The sequence below is a fragment of the Octodon degus genome, unplaced genomic scaffold (assembly GCF_000260255.1).
Source record: "Octodon degus isolate 3935 unplaced genomic scaffold, OctDeg1.0 scaffold00119, whole genome shotgun sequence".
Taxonomy (NCBI): Eukaryota; Metazoa; Chordata; class Mammalia; order Rodentia; family Octodontidae; genus Octodon; species Octodon degus.
In genome coordinates, this window is record NW_004524695.1 from 5,722,332 (window position 1) to 5,735,910 (window position 13,579).

The following is a 13,579-nucleotide window of genomic DNA, read 5'->3' on the forward strand; positions in this document are numbered from 1 at the left end:
AAAGATTAAAAATAAAATTAAAAATCTCCCACAACATGTGGACAAAGACAAAAGCACAAAAAAGATAAGAGGAGTAGAAAATCAAGTGAGGGAATCCAAATCTGACTGGTGGGCATTTGTCAAGAAATAGAACCTAAAGAAACTAGACCAAAAAAATAAAATGAAATGAAATGCGCCTGGAGTCCAAGGGAGGGACATTTACAGATTGCTGAAAGTCTCATTCAGGATTAATAAAGCCCCAACAAATTTATGAAACTTGAGAACACTAGATTAAAAGAAATTCCAAAGTTTAGTGAGAGAAAAACAACATCGAACCTACAAAGACAATTTGATTTTTTTCCCCCTGAAAGGCTTCTATTTCTTCTTTCAGCAAAAAGAAAAAAAAAAGTCCATAGTTAAAAAGTTGTGCCAGGTTGGAGGTCAAGTTTGAAGGAAACTGAACGTTGCATGGTTTCAATCAATGATAAAATTAAATAAGGAAAAAAAATTAAATAAGGAGTGCTCACTGGACTCTTTCTTTCGACCTCTTTCACAGACACAGAGGTCAGGAAATTAAAAAAGAATGTAATCAGAGCATCTTAATTGGCCCTGTAGTGGACAGTATTTATTTAGATATAACATAAACACTGGTTACTAGCTTTCAATTTTAGCATCAACCTGAAGGTATTACAGCGGGAAATTTCATAGCAGTAACACAGTAGAGGTAACAACCTCAGCAATAAAAGAGTTCATGTACCTGGATGCATGTTGGAAAGCAAAAGCATACAGCCAACTAGAGAAGAGTCTAAGGTGCCTAAATCTTCATCTCACAAAATAGAATTTTTCAATGGACTGTGTAAAGTTATATCAGGGAGTAAGTGGAATGTTTTTAAAGAGATATAATCATACAAAGTTCAACTGAGGAAAATTATAGGATAGGGAGACGTGTACAGACAATTGTGCCTGATTTTCTTTCTGTTTTACATTTGATTCAGTGGCAGCACAGTAGTTTCTGACTATTAAGAGTCAGGAAAAAAAATCACATGTGATGTATTAGGTTGTTAGAAGGCTTTCCTAGTTACACACATGGAATGCCACTTGGGAACACACTGTACAAGACACAGAAAATTGCCATTTAATTTACAGCCCAGATAAGATAATTTCTATCTCAATAGTGTATCCCACAAGTAACTTCTGATGTTCAACAAAACCATTTTTGGCATGAGATCTTCTGCTCAGTGCCTCTGCACTCAACATGTACCTTCTCATTTCCAATTATGAGGAAAGTAGCTGATGCAGGCTTTGCCAGAGGGGCCTCCTCAAAATGCCAGCTTTGTGAAAAAGACCAGCTCTGAAACACCCATCTTTCGGTCAACTCGAAGAGCCAGTAGTACCACTGCTTTCCAAACACCTCTCATTTTCAGTATAAAATGTTCTTTCTCGATGTTCATCTTCTCAATGCAAAGACTCAAGTCATTTTGTACATATCATTTCAATCTTTCTTCTGCTAAGCAATCACTTTCCAACTACACGAAAAGTACAAAGGTGAGCATCACTAATCTCATTTGGAAAATGGACAGGTAGGTGCAGAAGTTAAATAGTGGCCCTACCACAATGAGCTTGGGTGAAAATTCCTGTTTTCTGACTTCTTAGATGGCTTCTTCATGAGGAACAACAAAGTCATCTCATGGTATTTTAATATTAATGTAGAATCTTACAAATTCCAACAGAACAGATACACAGCCCAGAGAACATGGTTATGATAGATTTCAGTCAACCTATGTGAAAAAGTGGTAAAGAACTTCAGCTCCAAAAATAAACACAGTATATATAATTCAGCAGGATTGCAGAATCATACAATACAAATGTATTCCTCTCCCCCACTAAACTTCCTGACCATTTCATAAACTTGTATCAGCAGAAGGCGAAAACACTGACATCAAATTTAAAAAGAGGGAAAAGCTTAGGACACTTTTAGTAAAAACAGAACAAATAACAAAAATGACCATTGAAGCTGTAGAATTTACTGAATGTTTTTCCTTCTAAGGATACTGAGAGTTACAAAAACTTCTTTCAAAGGAAAACAAAAGAACCCAAACAAACAACGGGTTTTTCCTCTGCGGGGAAAAGTTTATTATAAACAGAACTGGAGGGAAGGGAAAAACAGGAGGGCTGAGCTAAGTGCCTGTGACAACGATCTGCAGCTCCCACACACGAGATGGCACGAGGTCAGCTCCAGAGTGGTCTCTCTGCTGTCCCTGTCTCTCCAGGAGCCAAGAGGCCCTAGAGGAAAAGATCCTCCCTGCCTGATGAGCCATGGTGTCCAAGGACAAAACAAAGCCTGGATTTGCCCCCCAGAACCAGGAACCTTTGGTGACAATTCCTACCAGCAAGCACAAAGAAATGGTCACAGTCCATCCAACACAGAGGCTGGTAGAAGCCAGGGCTAAAGTGGATGACATCTCTGAGGTTCTAATAGTTGAAGAACAGAAGCCATAGGTGGATTCTTTCCTTATCCAACTGAAGTCTTCCATGGCTTTAAGTCAAACAGGAATACTGTCAATGACATCCCTAGACCCTATTTTTTCCTCCTTTTCCAACCCTCTCCTTGTTTTCCTTTTCAAATGTTTTAGGTTCTGTGATTTTAGCAATGGAAATTCCCTAAATATAAGTTAGGCATTCTGTCCACCCAAAAAGTTCTTCCTGGCACTCAACCAGGCATTTGGTATTCAAATCCCTCACACGACTCTTGGGAAAGTTAAGTTCATGGGTATGTGAGTGTGCATGTGTATGTACATAGGCTTGTTCAGCTGATCTTAGAATTACTATCCACCATGTAAAGATATTTGTTGACAATGAGATGTACAATATCAACAGAGATGTAACCTCCCTGAGGAAATTTAACAACTCGACAAAAGTACGGGCCACACATACAGGGTGTAATCAATATGGTGAATGCTTCAGTATTTTTTTTTAAATCTATTACAGGAGCTGGGAAGATAGTTTGGTGGTCTAAGCACCTGCCTGGCAAGCACAACGACCCAAGTTTGATCCCCAGTACTGCCTGCTGTGCAGGCCCTGGAACTCAGGGTACGTCATGCTGCCTACTGAAACTGGGCCTGGTGGCACATGCCTGTAATCCCGGTGTTTGAGAGACTGAGACAGGAGGATCACTACAAGTCTGAGCTTCACAGCAAGACCCTGTACCAAATAAATAAATGTCTATTACAGTAAAAGGTAAATTGTCATTAATCCCCCTCAGTATATTCCCCGTCACTTTGAACACATCCTGTCATCCTGCCCTCTTTCTAAAGTGAGTCTGGAAGTCCTCTTTTATTGAATAACTACACAAGGTCTGATCAAAACCATGGCAAATGCTGCTGATGAATGCCATTCAACAAATACACAAGCTCATAAGAACATTACAGTGTGTCCTAATCCATGTTATCCATAAAATCTGGAACCATATGACTTCTGTTTTTCCACAGAGTCAAAATTCCCACTCCAGGTAAAAGTTATGAGTCAACTCAAGATATCAAGGAAACCAAAATGTGTAGATAAAGACACTGACAAAAGAAGCTCCCAGAACTGCTCCAGAAAGCGGCAAGAATGATGGGACAAGTGTGCTCAAAGTCAGAGGGAGTTTTCTGAGGGGACTTAATGGCAGTACTTTTCACCATAATACTTTTTTTAAATTTTAAACATTCAGTGTATTTTTTATCATGCCTCATGTACATAGTGAGGCTCACTATTTATGCAGCCTTAACTACCCTATGTCCATATTTTCCACTATTGCCACCATTAGAACTGAGATCAGCGATTCTTCCAGCTTCATCTGACAGGTGACACAATGGGCTCTGCTTGCATGTCATGGGCCAAACCAGGCACAGAGTCATAGCTTAACTCAGCTTGAATGATGTCCACAAAGAAAGCCATCAGTACTCTGTGGGCATCTATAGTGAACACAGCAGGATTAAGAAGGATTGAAAGAGCAAAAAGATCTTCACAAGTGCATGAAAACTATCGAATGATTTGTAGAATACAGAGATTGCATCTTGTCCTTATTTATGGTCTCAGACCCCACTCCACAGCGCTTGCTAGCTGACCAAAGAATTAAAAAGACAACTGGGAAGTGTATTGGTCATAGGTCTCACTTCTGGTTAACATAGCAAGTTAAGCAGAAAGTTTCTTTCTGATGTTGAAAAGAACAAATGGATAACTAACCTTGCCTATCACATCTGTAACATCTCAGTACTTTCAAACCATCCTTGGTTTTCCAAAGGCACTGAAGGAGTCCTCAGTTTCTAGTAAACTGTTTAAGACAGAAACTCATAAAGATATGGTATACAGAAAGAATTTATTTGCTAGCCACTTAAAACTAGGAGAACATTTATTATTCACCTACCCCTTAATGCAAATGCAAATTTTCTTCCCATTAAGCATTCTGAGAAGGAGTACCATTTTAAACAGAGTAAGTCCCTTCACTGAGTACATACAGAATAGCAAAAGAATGTCTGTGTAAATCTTGCTTTCCCAAAACACAGTCCAAAAACTGTGTTATCTTAGAGAGAAGCTGAAGGTCAAATGGGGAAGGAGGCAGAAAAGGAACCTTATTTTCTCTAGCTCAGAAATACTTTCCTAGCATTCCTTCTCTGGTACATTAACCCTGCCCTACACCCTGAACTCTTAAATGGGGAGGAGTGAAGGAAATTTATTGGAAGGAGACTTGGGAGGCTTTTAGTAATGTTAGAATACTGCTTACTGTTTACTAGATACATGGAGAGACTTAAATAAAAAATTCATGCCAACAGTATTTGTACAAGAGACCAGCTGTTCTTATTTATTCCAACAGACATGGTTAGAGAGGACTCCAAGCTCTATTATCCAAGCTTAGTGAGCTGCTCTGGCAACAACTGCACAGACATAAAAAAAAAAAATCAAGTGTCAGAACACAGCCCTCATTTTTGAACAGTGCTCAGCACTTAAATTGTACCTGAAAGCCATCAAATCCAGTAGAAAAAAATAAAGTAGGACACCCTGATGTAGACTTGGTCCCTAGCCCCTTCTGCACCCTTGGTGGCCTAAGACAAGCTGACACCCACCTGCCCCCCATCTCTAACTTCAGTGACTGACTCCCCCTCATGAAGCATGCTGTGCAGCAGAGCCCTTCAGAGTGTACTCAGCGCCTGCATCCTAGAGCACTGCTGGGTCCATTCGGGTCATTCAGAAGGCTGCAGAGTGCACTTACCTTTTCTTTTCTTTTTTAATCTATACTAAGGAATGACCATTACAAGATGAACACTAGTAGATGCTAATGAGTGTTTCCTAACCACTGCATTCTGGTTCTAGGCCAAGCAAATCCATATTTTATTTAACCCTTAAAACAAATCTATGCAATTCTATAATTTTCTTCCAAAGGCTTACAGTATGGAAAGGGGGAAATCCTGGCCAACAGCGCTTCAGCCTTGTGACCAAGGCCAATCTCAGTGGTGATACTGTTTCCCTTTGGCACGACATACTGGGAAGAGTGCTGTACCTCTACTGTCTTCTTGTCAAACTCATCCCTTCACCCAATCATGAGAAAAGTGCTCGACAAATCCCAGGTAAGGAGTACTCTATGAAATAGCTAACCAAGGTTTCTCCAAACTGTCAAGATCACCAAAATCAGGGAATGGCTGAGAAATCTTTGTAGATAGGAGAGATCTAAAGGAGTTATGACTGGTCAATGGAATATGGCCCCCAGGATGAATTCTTAGAAAGGAAAAAGGACATTATGGACAAACTACTAGAACTAAAATAAAACATAGAGTTTAGTTAGGATGTGAGTATCAACATTATCCCTTTTTTTTTTTGACAAGTGTATGCAGTAAGGAAAATGGTAACAATAAGGTAAGCCAGAACAGGGGAATGTGGATCCACTGCTTATCTTTGCAACTTTTTTTTGGTATTTTAGGGAAGGTTCTACAGGGTGTTCAGGGTCTCACTGCTAGATCGGACTCATAGTGATCTGCCTGTTTACAGTCTCCCAAGAGCTGAGATTACAGGTGTGCGCCACCAAGCCCAGTCTCAACTGCCATCTCAGTGAACCCAGGGGATGGGGCCAGTATGGCAGGCCCAGGGATTGAGTCCCCAGCCCCTGTGCCTGCTTGTAGGCACTTTAATCCACTGAGCTATTTGGCCAGCCATTTGCAACTTTTATATAAATCAGAAGTCATTCTAAAATTTAAATTCAATACTGGCTCAACAGAATGAGAACCCAGTGGTTAGGAAACACTCCTTAGCATCCACAGTTGTGGTTGTGCTTCTCTTGCACGCATCTGTATCCACACATAGAGGCCAGTTGTCTTGGGCACTCCTGTCTCATAGTTCAACTGCCAGTCATCTGTATTGATTTAAAAATAAAATAAAAAGTAAAGGCAACTGTGCATGGGTGATGCTCTTATCTCCCATTGTCAGATGCAAAACTGAAGGTTAACTTTTGTAGTTTTGTTCTATGATGTCTCCAAAAGCTGATGAGCTTAAAGCCTGGTCCCCATTGCTGCAGTGTTCAGAGGTGGAGCCTTTGAGTAGGAATTGGATGGAAAGAGCTCTGATCCCAACAGTGAATTAATCCATTTATGATTTCACAGCTGAATGGCCTCATGGGAGGTGGCAGAACACCTGGGCTGTTGGACTGGGTGCCTGGGCACACATCTTTGAGGGGGTATTTTGTGCCCAGCCACCCTTCCTGTGTCTCATGGGTCACGTGGGACCCAGCTGCACTGTGACCTGCTCCTCGGCACAAGGCCTTGTCTTGCCTTAGGCCCAAAGCAATGGGACCAAGTGACCAGGGACTTCAACTCTGCAACTTTGAGTCAAAACCAAGCCTTTCTCTACTTCAAGTTGATTTGTTAAATACTTCATCACAGTGATTGAAAGTTGATGAACACAACTTCTCAAAATCAGAGGGGAAAAGAAAAGAACATAGATGAGCGCACTTCACACATAAGCAACTACAGAAGCAGAGAGGCAAGGTTGGCCCTTGTGCAAGTTTTTTTTAATAAATATTTTATGCTATCTGCATTAAACTGAAGACATGTATTTCTTTTAAATTTCTCATCATGAAGCACTTTTATTTTTGCACATCTTTATTTACATACGGGCCATAATATTACTTCCTAAGTATTCCATCTTTCTTTCCATGGCAAATCTCAATGACTCAGTTCATGATAATCACATTTGAACAAAATTAGCTTTGGGTTCTGCCAAAGAATTGCTACTTCGATGTTCCATAAAAGAAGAAAGGACCGGCCGAGGGACCTGACTCTTCATGATGTCCTAACTCGTCGCCACACTCTCATTTGTGACGCTCACATTTTCTCTTCTGAGACACAAGTGGAATATTTTGGAGCCGTTGAGCTCAGGCTGCTTTGTGACAGGATGAGTGGGTTACACTTTAGGAGCCCGGCAGAAGGAAATGATGTCTTACATCAACATAAGGAAACGCTAACATACACTTTGAGTTTCTTCAGATCCCGAGATATATAAGATTGGCTATGGCTGTTCCAGAAAGCTGCAGCAAACTAAATGCCCTCAGAAATATAAATCCTAACAACATTATCTACTGAACCAGTGTTTCCCACAGTAGGAAGCCAGCCTCTCTGGGAAAACTCCAATATCCTCCCAGGAAGGCTCAAGCAATCCAAGACATATTCTTTTTTTCCTCAGGACTTGCCAAAATCAGACAGTAGGATTCAACAAATATTTCTAAATACTGTACTTAATATATTGTTCCCTGTGAGAATATAAAGTGGAATTCATCCAGCAAGTAAGAAAACAGACTGCCTTCTGTGTGTGATTAGATTAGCCTGCCTGGAGACATGGTTTTCTCAATCTCGTCCTACTTACAAGTCTCTTTTTTTATTCTTCTGTTCTAATTTGAAGGGCAAGTGATTTCTTGAATTAGTTATTTTGCCACTCAGTCCTTGTCTCAGCAAGAGCACAGCCTCTTTTCCTCCCTGTTTATACATCAAACTATCCCAAGGTGCTTGCTTCACGGCATCTCATCTTAACAGAAGGGAGGATAGACACAAAAAGACGGACGTGAATATGAAGTTTTCCCACAAAATCACAGCAGAACAGCAGCAGAGTACCAGGTGGGCTCATGCTCCTAATTCACTGGACAACAGAGACAGAACTGAGTCCAAAGTCTGATTTCTCTTTTCACTGGTAGGAAAGAAACAAACAAGCTCAAGAAGCCGCAACCATTTCCCGCAGACACACACATACGTGGAAAGCAGTGTGGCAAACTGGCACTGGCCCAACACAAATGCTTCCTCTCAAGGATCCTGGCTATTTTTATAGCTGAACCCATGAAACAACTCTTTACTTTGTAACTGAAACTTTGCAGGCTGGAATTTTTTACATTTCTAATCTTATACCAATAGGATAGGATACAATGGGAGGCCTTTGGATGGCTCACTCCCCAGATTGTTTTAGGTAACAAGAGGCTGCACATCTGAGAAGTGCCCTTTGGATGGGTGCCTGCGGGCTCAGAGGAGCATCAACTCACTAGGTGATCCTCTTCAGATCAACCTGAATCCTTCTTGCCTGCAGTCAGCCTTTTCCACCTTCAGCCTCCCTGTGGTCTCAGCATTCCAGACTATGGAGCTGGATCCACTGCGCTACTCCCCAGCTATCAAATAGCGCTCCAAAGTCCTCAGACGAAGGACAGGTCAGGCTTCTCAAAGCACTTGCACATAAGCTTTTAACTGCCTTTTAAAGTCTTCAGTAGCAGTGCCAAGTTTTCCCAGTGATTTCCGCTTTTGCTCTTGGTTTTTGGGACAGCAGAAGCTGTCAATTCACACACGATAAAAAACAGTTTAGCCATGTGAGACAGTACAGGCACACACGATAAAAAAAAATTTAGCCATGTGAGACAGTACAGGGCACATAAAACATATGTGAAAGTATGAAGCAAATTGGCATGCTAAATCTTAGTTTTCATATACCCGTATTAGAATGTTTTCATATTAGTATTATTAACTTCTCGCTGGTAAAGCTGCAAGATGCTGAACCCATTCTGCAATCTGCTGCATGGAAAGCATGTGGGGTGACAAAATTTCCGGTGTGTGTTTAAATGACATTTACAATACTAACAGTTACATTGAACTAACTCCCCTCAAGATGCTCCATGTTGCCTCAAACACATTTATTTATCCCAGCATGCCTTCTGCTTTCTGAGGCAGCTCTGGGAATCCTCTTTCATGAGTGTCTTTAGCAGTTATGATCCAAATCATACTGAATGCTGCTGCCCAGTGCTGTCCAGTGGAAAGGCAGCTAAAAAAAAAAAACCATGTGGAAGGGTCCTGATCAGAGTCAGTCACTGGGTCTGACACCGTGGGACTTCAGGCTGTCACTCCAAAGTCAAAATGAATATGAAAGAGAAACACTGTGAACCAAGTCAGGGCACTCAGGAAGCCACAAGAGTGCCACTAAAGATGCTCTTGAAAAACAATTTGCAGAACTGCTTCAGAAACAATAAAAGGATGAGATAAGTGTGTTCAAATCCTGAAGAAATATTTTGGGATAAATTTTATTGGCAACATATTTTTCACTGTAATCAATTTTTAAAATTTAAACATTCACATATTTGGGACACATCTCCTATGTAACAACACGACAGGGCTTAATCAGTGCCTGACACACAAAGGCACATTGTTGAATTGGTCAACCCATCCATTGTCTTTGACATCTTCTGTTAAGCTTCTGAGAAAGAAAACAAAGAATGCTCCCTTCCTTCCGGTATTCACAAATATTTCTAGGGTAGCACTCATAAGCACACTTTCAAAAGGCTATTTCCAGCTGTATGTGGTGGTGCACACCTAGATCCCTAGTACTCAGGAGGCTGAAGCCGGAGGGCTGCTGCGAGTTCAAGGCCAGTGAGACCTTGTCTTAAAAATTAAAAAAGCTATTCCATGTTTGAGTCTTCCTATATTCAGTATATAGATAATGCATAAACAACAGGAAATTATTAAGAACAGAAAATAAGAATAAATCACTTCACTGTAATAATAAGCATAATATTTTAAAGCAGCTGCCCGAAGCAGATACTAAAACCAACAACATATGCTACTAGCTTTGAGGAACTAACAACTTTGTAGAAATACCTTAATACCTTGGTAATGTATCTATCCTTCTTTTTTTTTTTTTTTTTTTTCTAGTATCAGGGACAGAACTCAGGACCCTGTGCTTGCCAGGCAGGTATTTATGCTACTGAGCTATCTCCCTGGTCCCTTATCCTTCTTTTTTTTATTAAAATAACACAAGAATTTCCTGGAAATTTCCTAAGGCTCACTACACAACTGACTGGCTCAATTTAGACTGAGACAAGCATTTGTTACTAACACCATCACCTTATGATTTGATACTGAGAGAGTGTTAGATGCTCATGTGCTTGTGAGCACATAGGTGTGCATGCACACCTAAAGGCGCTTGCATATGTGCACACCTAATTGGTGCACCCATGTCCTGCCCATATATGCACACTTTGCCTTTAGACCTTGTATTTTTCCCATTAGTTTTACTAAAGCAACTACCACAGGCACTTTCTTCTTTACTAGCTTAAAGGAGTGTTCCATGAGATATTCTCACTACAAAGCCGCGCCAAAAAGAAAATATATTTCTTTCCATTTTTTCTCCACTACACGAGGGAGTGAGGAACCCCTCCCCGGCTCAGTGCTCAGAGCTGCCTGCTCTGTGCTAAGGACAACAGCTCAGGGTGGCTCTGTAAGAGTGGGCAGGGCCCACGCAGCCATCGTAACTGCCATCTGTGGGTGACACGAAGGTACAACAGGCCCCATGACCCATCAGACAATCGCACTCACACACCTGCTTCAACGGTGTGAGCGCAGCCGGTGGGTTCCCCTTCATTGATGTTGGTGTAACGGCCGCACGCTCTCCGGAATGAAGGAAGTGGGCTCTTTCAAAGTTGTCTGTGGTGTTCTGCACCCAAATTGCTGCAACCCTGGAACAGGCAGGCTGCAGAGACGCACTGCACGCCGCGGGCTCTCCTCACCCTCCAGAAGGATCCAGAAATGCTGGGCCTTAAAATAAAGCAAAACAAGAGGCTTTAAAATCCAAGAAACAAGCAAGTGAAGGAAGTGCCTCTCTTTTTCACTCTGAGCAGTGCTGTGAGTCTCCTACAACCTCCTAGACCAGGACCATCTCCAGTGGGTCAGGGCTTCGCTCTTTCCAAGCCATCTTGGAAGTTTTGCATTTTTTTTTTCTTGACTAAGCAAATTTGTTCTTTGCCTGAACTATAACAATATTCATGAAATCATTATGACCTAGAAAAAGAAAGGGAAACTGCCTATCTGAGCATATTTCACAACTGCCAACATAGTCTAAGTTATGCCAAAAACAGATTACAATAAACCATGCTCACATGCATAACTTTTCATCTTATGACACATTCTTGTTTTCAAAAAAATAATACTTAAGTCAGAGAAGGCAAAAATCCTATCAAGGTTTTTGGGGACCCCAGAATGAAACCCAGCCTGTTATATACATTCCCACAGGAAGGATCTGAGAAATTCCATTGGCTTTGACAACCACACCTTACACTCTCTATTTTCTTTTCTCTGCTCCATTGAAATTTTAGGCAATAACACAGTTTTTAGAAGGAAAAACCATAAAGCCTGATTTAAGAAAAGAAAATCAAAGGAGAAACTGCATAAATTCTAATATAGGCAAAACAATTCACTAACTAGGAATCCAAACATTTTGCATTAACTAGTCCTCACACTTCATCTGAGAATCTAAAAAAGTTCTACCAAAAAGTACAATATCTTGGAATGTTAGTAACTTGCACTGTCGGAGGTCTTTAGGCTGAGTAAACATTTCTAGTAGATTTTAACTTTATAAACAACTGAAGTCTTGCAATAGTAGTAGAGTAGTATACAAGGCCAAGTGCCATGTGCTCGTGACTGGGCCAATGGCCTCCCTGTCCCCCTCTCCAGGCTGGTGATTGCGGGTGATGATTTCCCAAAAAGCAAGTTACGAAAGAGATCTCATCCACAGAGGAGGCAGAGGAAAGGGAGGAGGAATCACTCCATTCATATGAGACTGGGGAGATGCGGAAAATGTGGGAAACAGAAAAGAATAATGTAGAAAAGTACAGTACCACTTGAACAAGGTTGTAGCAGTATGTGAAACAAATCTGTTTAATGACATCCCACTGTTACCTCACTGCAAAACCTCAACAGGAAGCAAAAGCAAGTGCCATTAGATAGGTTCCTTGTTAATGCTGCACAAAAGCAAGATGCTATTGAGCTAATACATAGCGGTGATTTGGTTAGTGATACTGAAAATCATCCTACACAGTAACCAGTCTACTCTCTTGTCTCCCTCCCAACAGGCATGAAGGTTTTCAAAGGCAAGTGTAGAGTAATTTGTTTACATTTCTCTTTCTATTTCCTTCATCATTTGGTTTTATGTTATATTGATTTTTTTTTTTTTTGTGGCCTGCTCAGCTCGCCCTTGGGGGCGGGGCTGGCACGGCAGATGGTACCTAGATCAAACTGTGGTCACTGTGCTTGCCTAAGCAGGCACTTTAGACAATTGAGCTATCTCATTGGGCCTTGAAATCTTTTTATTTCCCCTGGAACTGGGGATTGAACTCAGACCCTTGCACTTGCCAAGGAAACACTTATTCCACTGAGCCATCTCCCCGGCCCCATTGAAATCATTTTTATATGAATATTTTGGGATTATGGAATGAATCATCTGAGTTTTTATTATTTCTTACAGAGAAATTTGTTTTGATATATAAGTACTTTTGGGGATTTTTTAGTTTTAAAAAAACTAAAGCAACATTTTAAAAAAACAGTAGGAGGGTAACAACAGTGAATACATTGGGTATTGTTATCTTTAAATTAGTTGCTCAGAGTACAAGATATTGGCATGTAATTGTACAAATGATATTAACACAAACCTTTCAATGAATTAAGAAAAATTAGCGTAACTATCATATATTTTTTTCCTTTGCCTTTCCCTCTTTTTCCTTCTCTATTCCCCCATCCCAGTTCCTCTTTGTTTTTGAAGTTTCTTCTCATCTTAAAATACCTAGTATACATTTTGGATCTTATTTTCTCTTTCAGAGTCTCATACTAGGAAGATAATATGATGTTTGCACATGTGCATATGGTTTATTTTACTAATGAGTATGGTCTCTAGTTGCACCCATTTACCCATGAAAGTCTGAAGTTTATCCTTCGTTATGGAAGAGTAGTATGCCACTGTATAAAAAGACCAAATCTTTTTTTATTCGTTCCTCAGTTGATGTGCATTTGGGTTGTTTCCAAGATAGAGCTATTACAAATTGTGCTGCTGTAAACATGGGTTCATATATGCTGCTGTGGGGTGATGCTTTTAATTCTTCTGGGAACATACCCAAAAAGGGAACAGCTGGATCAAATGGAACCTCCAATCCTAGATTTTGGAGGAATCCCCACACTGATTCCCACAGTGGTTGTTCCAGTCTATAGTTTCACCAACAGTGGAGAAGGGTTCCTTTTTCCCCACAGCACCTTCAGCCTTTGTTATTAGTTAATTTCTTGAC

At 40.7% G+C, this 13,579-nt stretch overlaps 1 long non-coding RNA gene across 1 annotated transcript in view; it reads right to left on the reverse strand.

Moving 5' to 3' along the window:
• The window catches only part of LOC111812272, a 175,402-nt gene that overhangs the window by 97,873 nt on the left and 63,950 nt on the right, over nt 1-13,579 (reverse strand). The window contains exon 2 of the long non-coding RNA XR_002817822.1: nt 10,849-11,063. This is a non-coding gene — a long non-coding RNA (uncharacterized LOC111812272). The remainder of the gene's footprint in view (nt 1-10,848; nt 11,064-13,579) is intronic.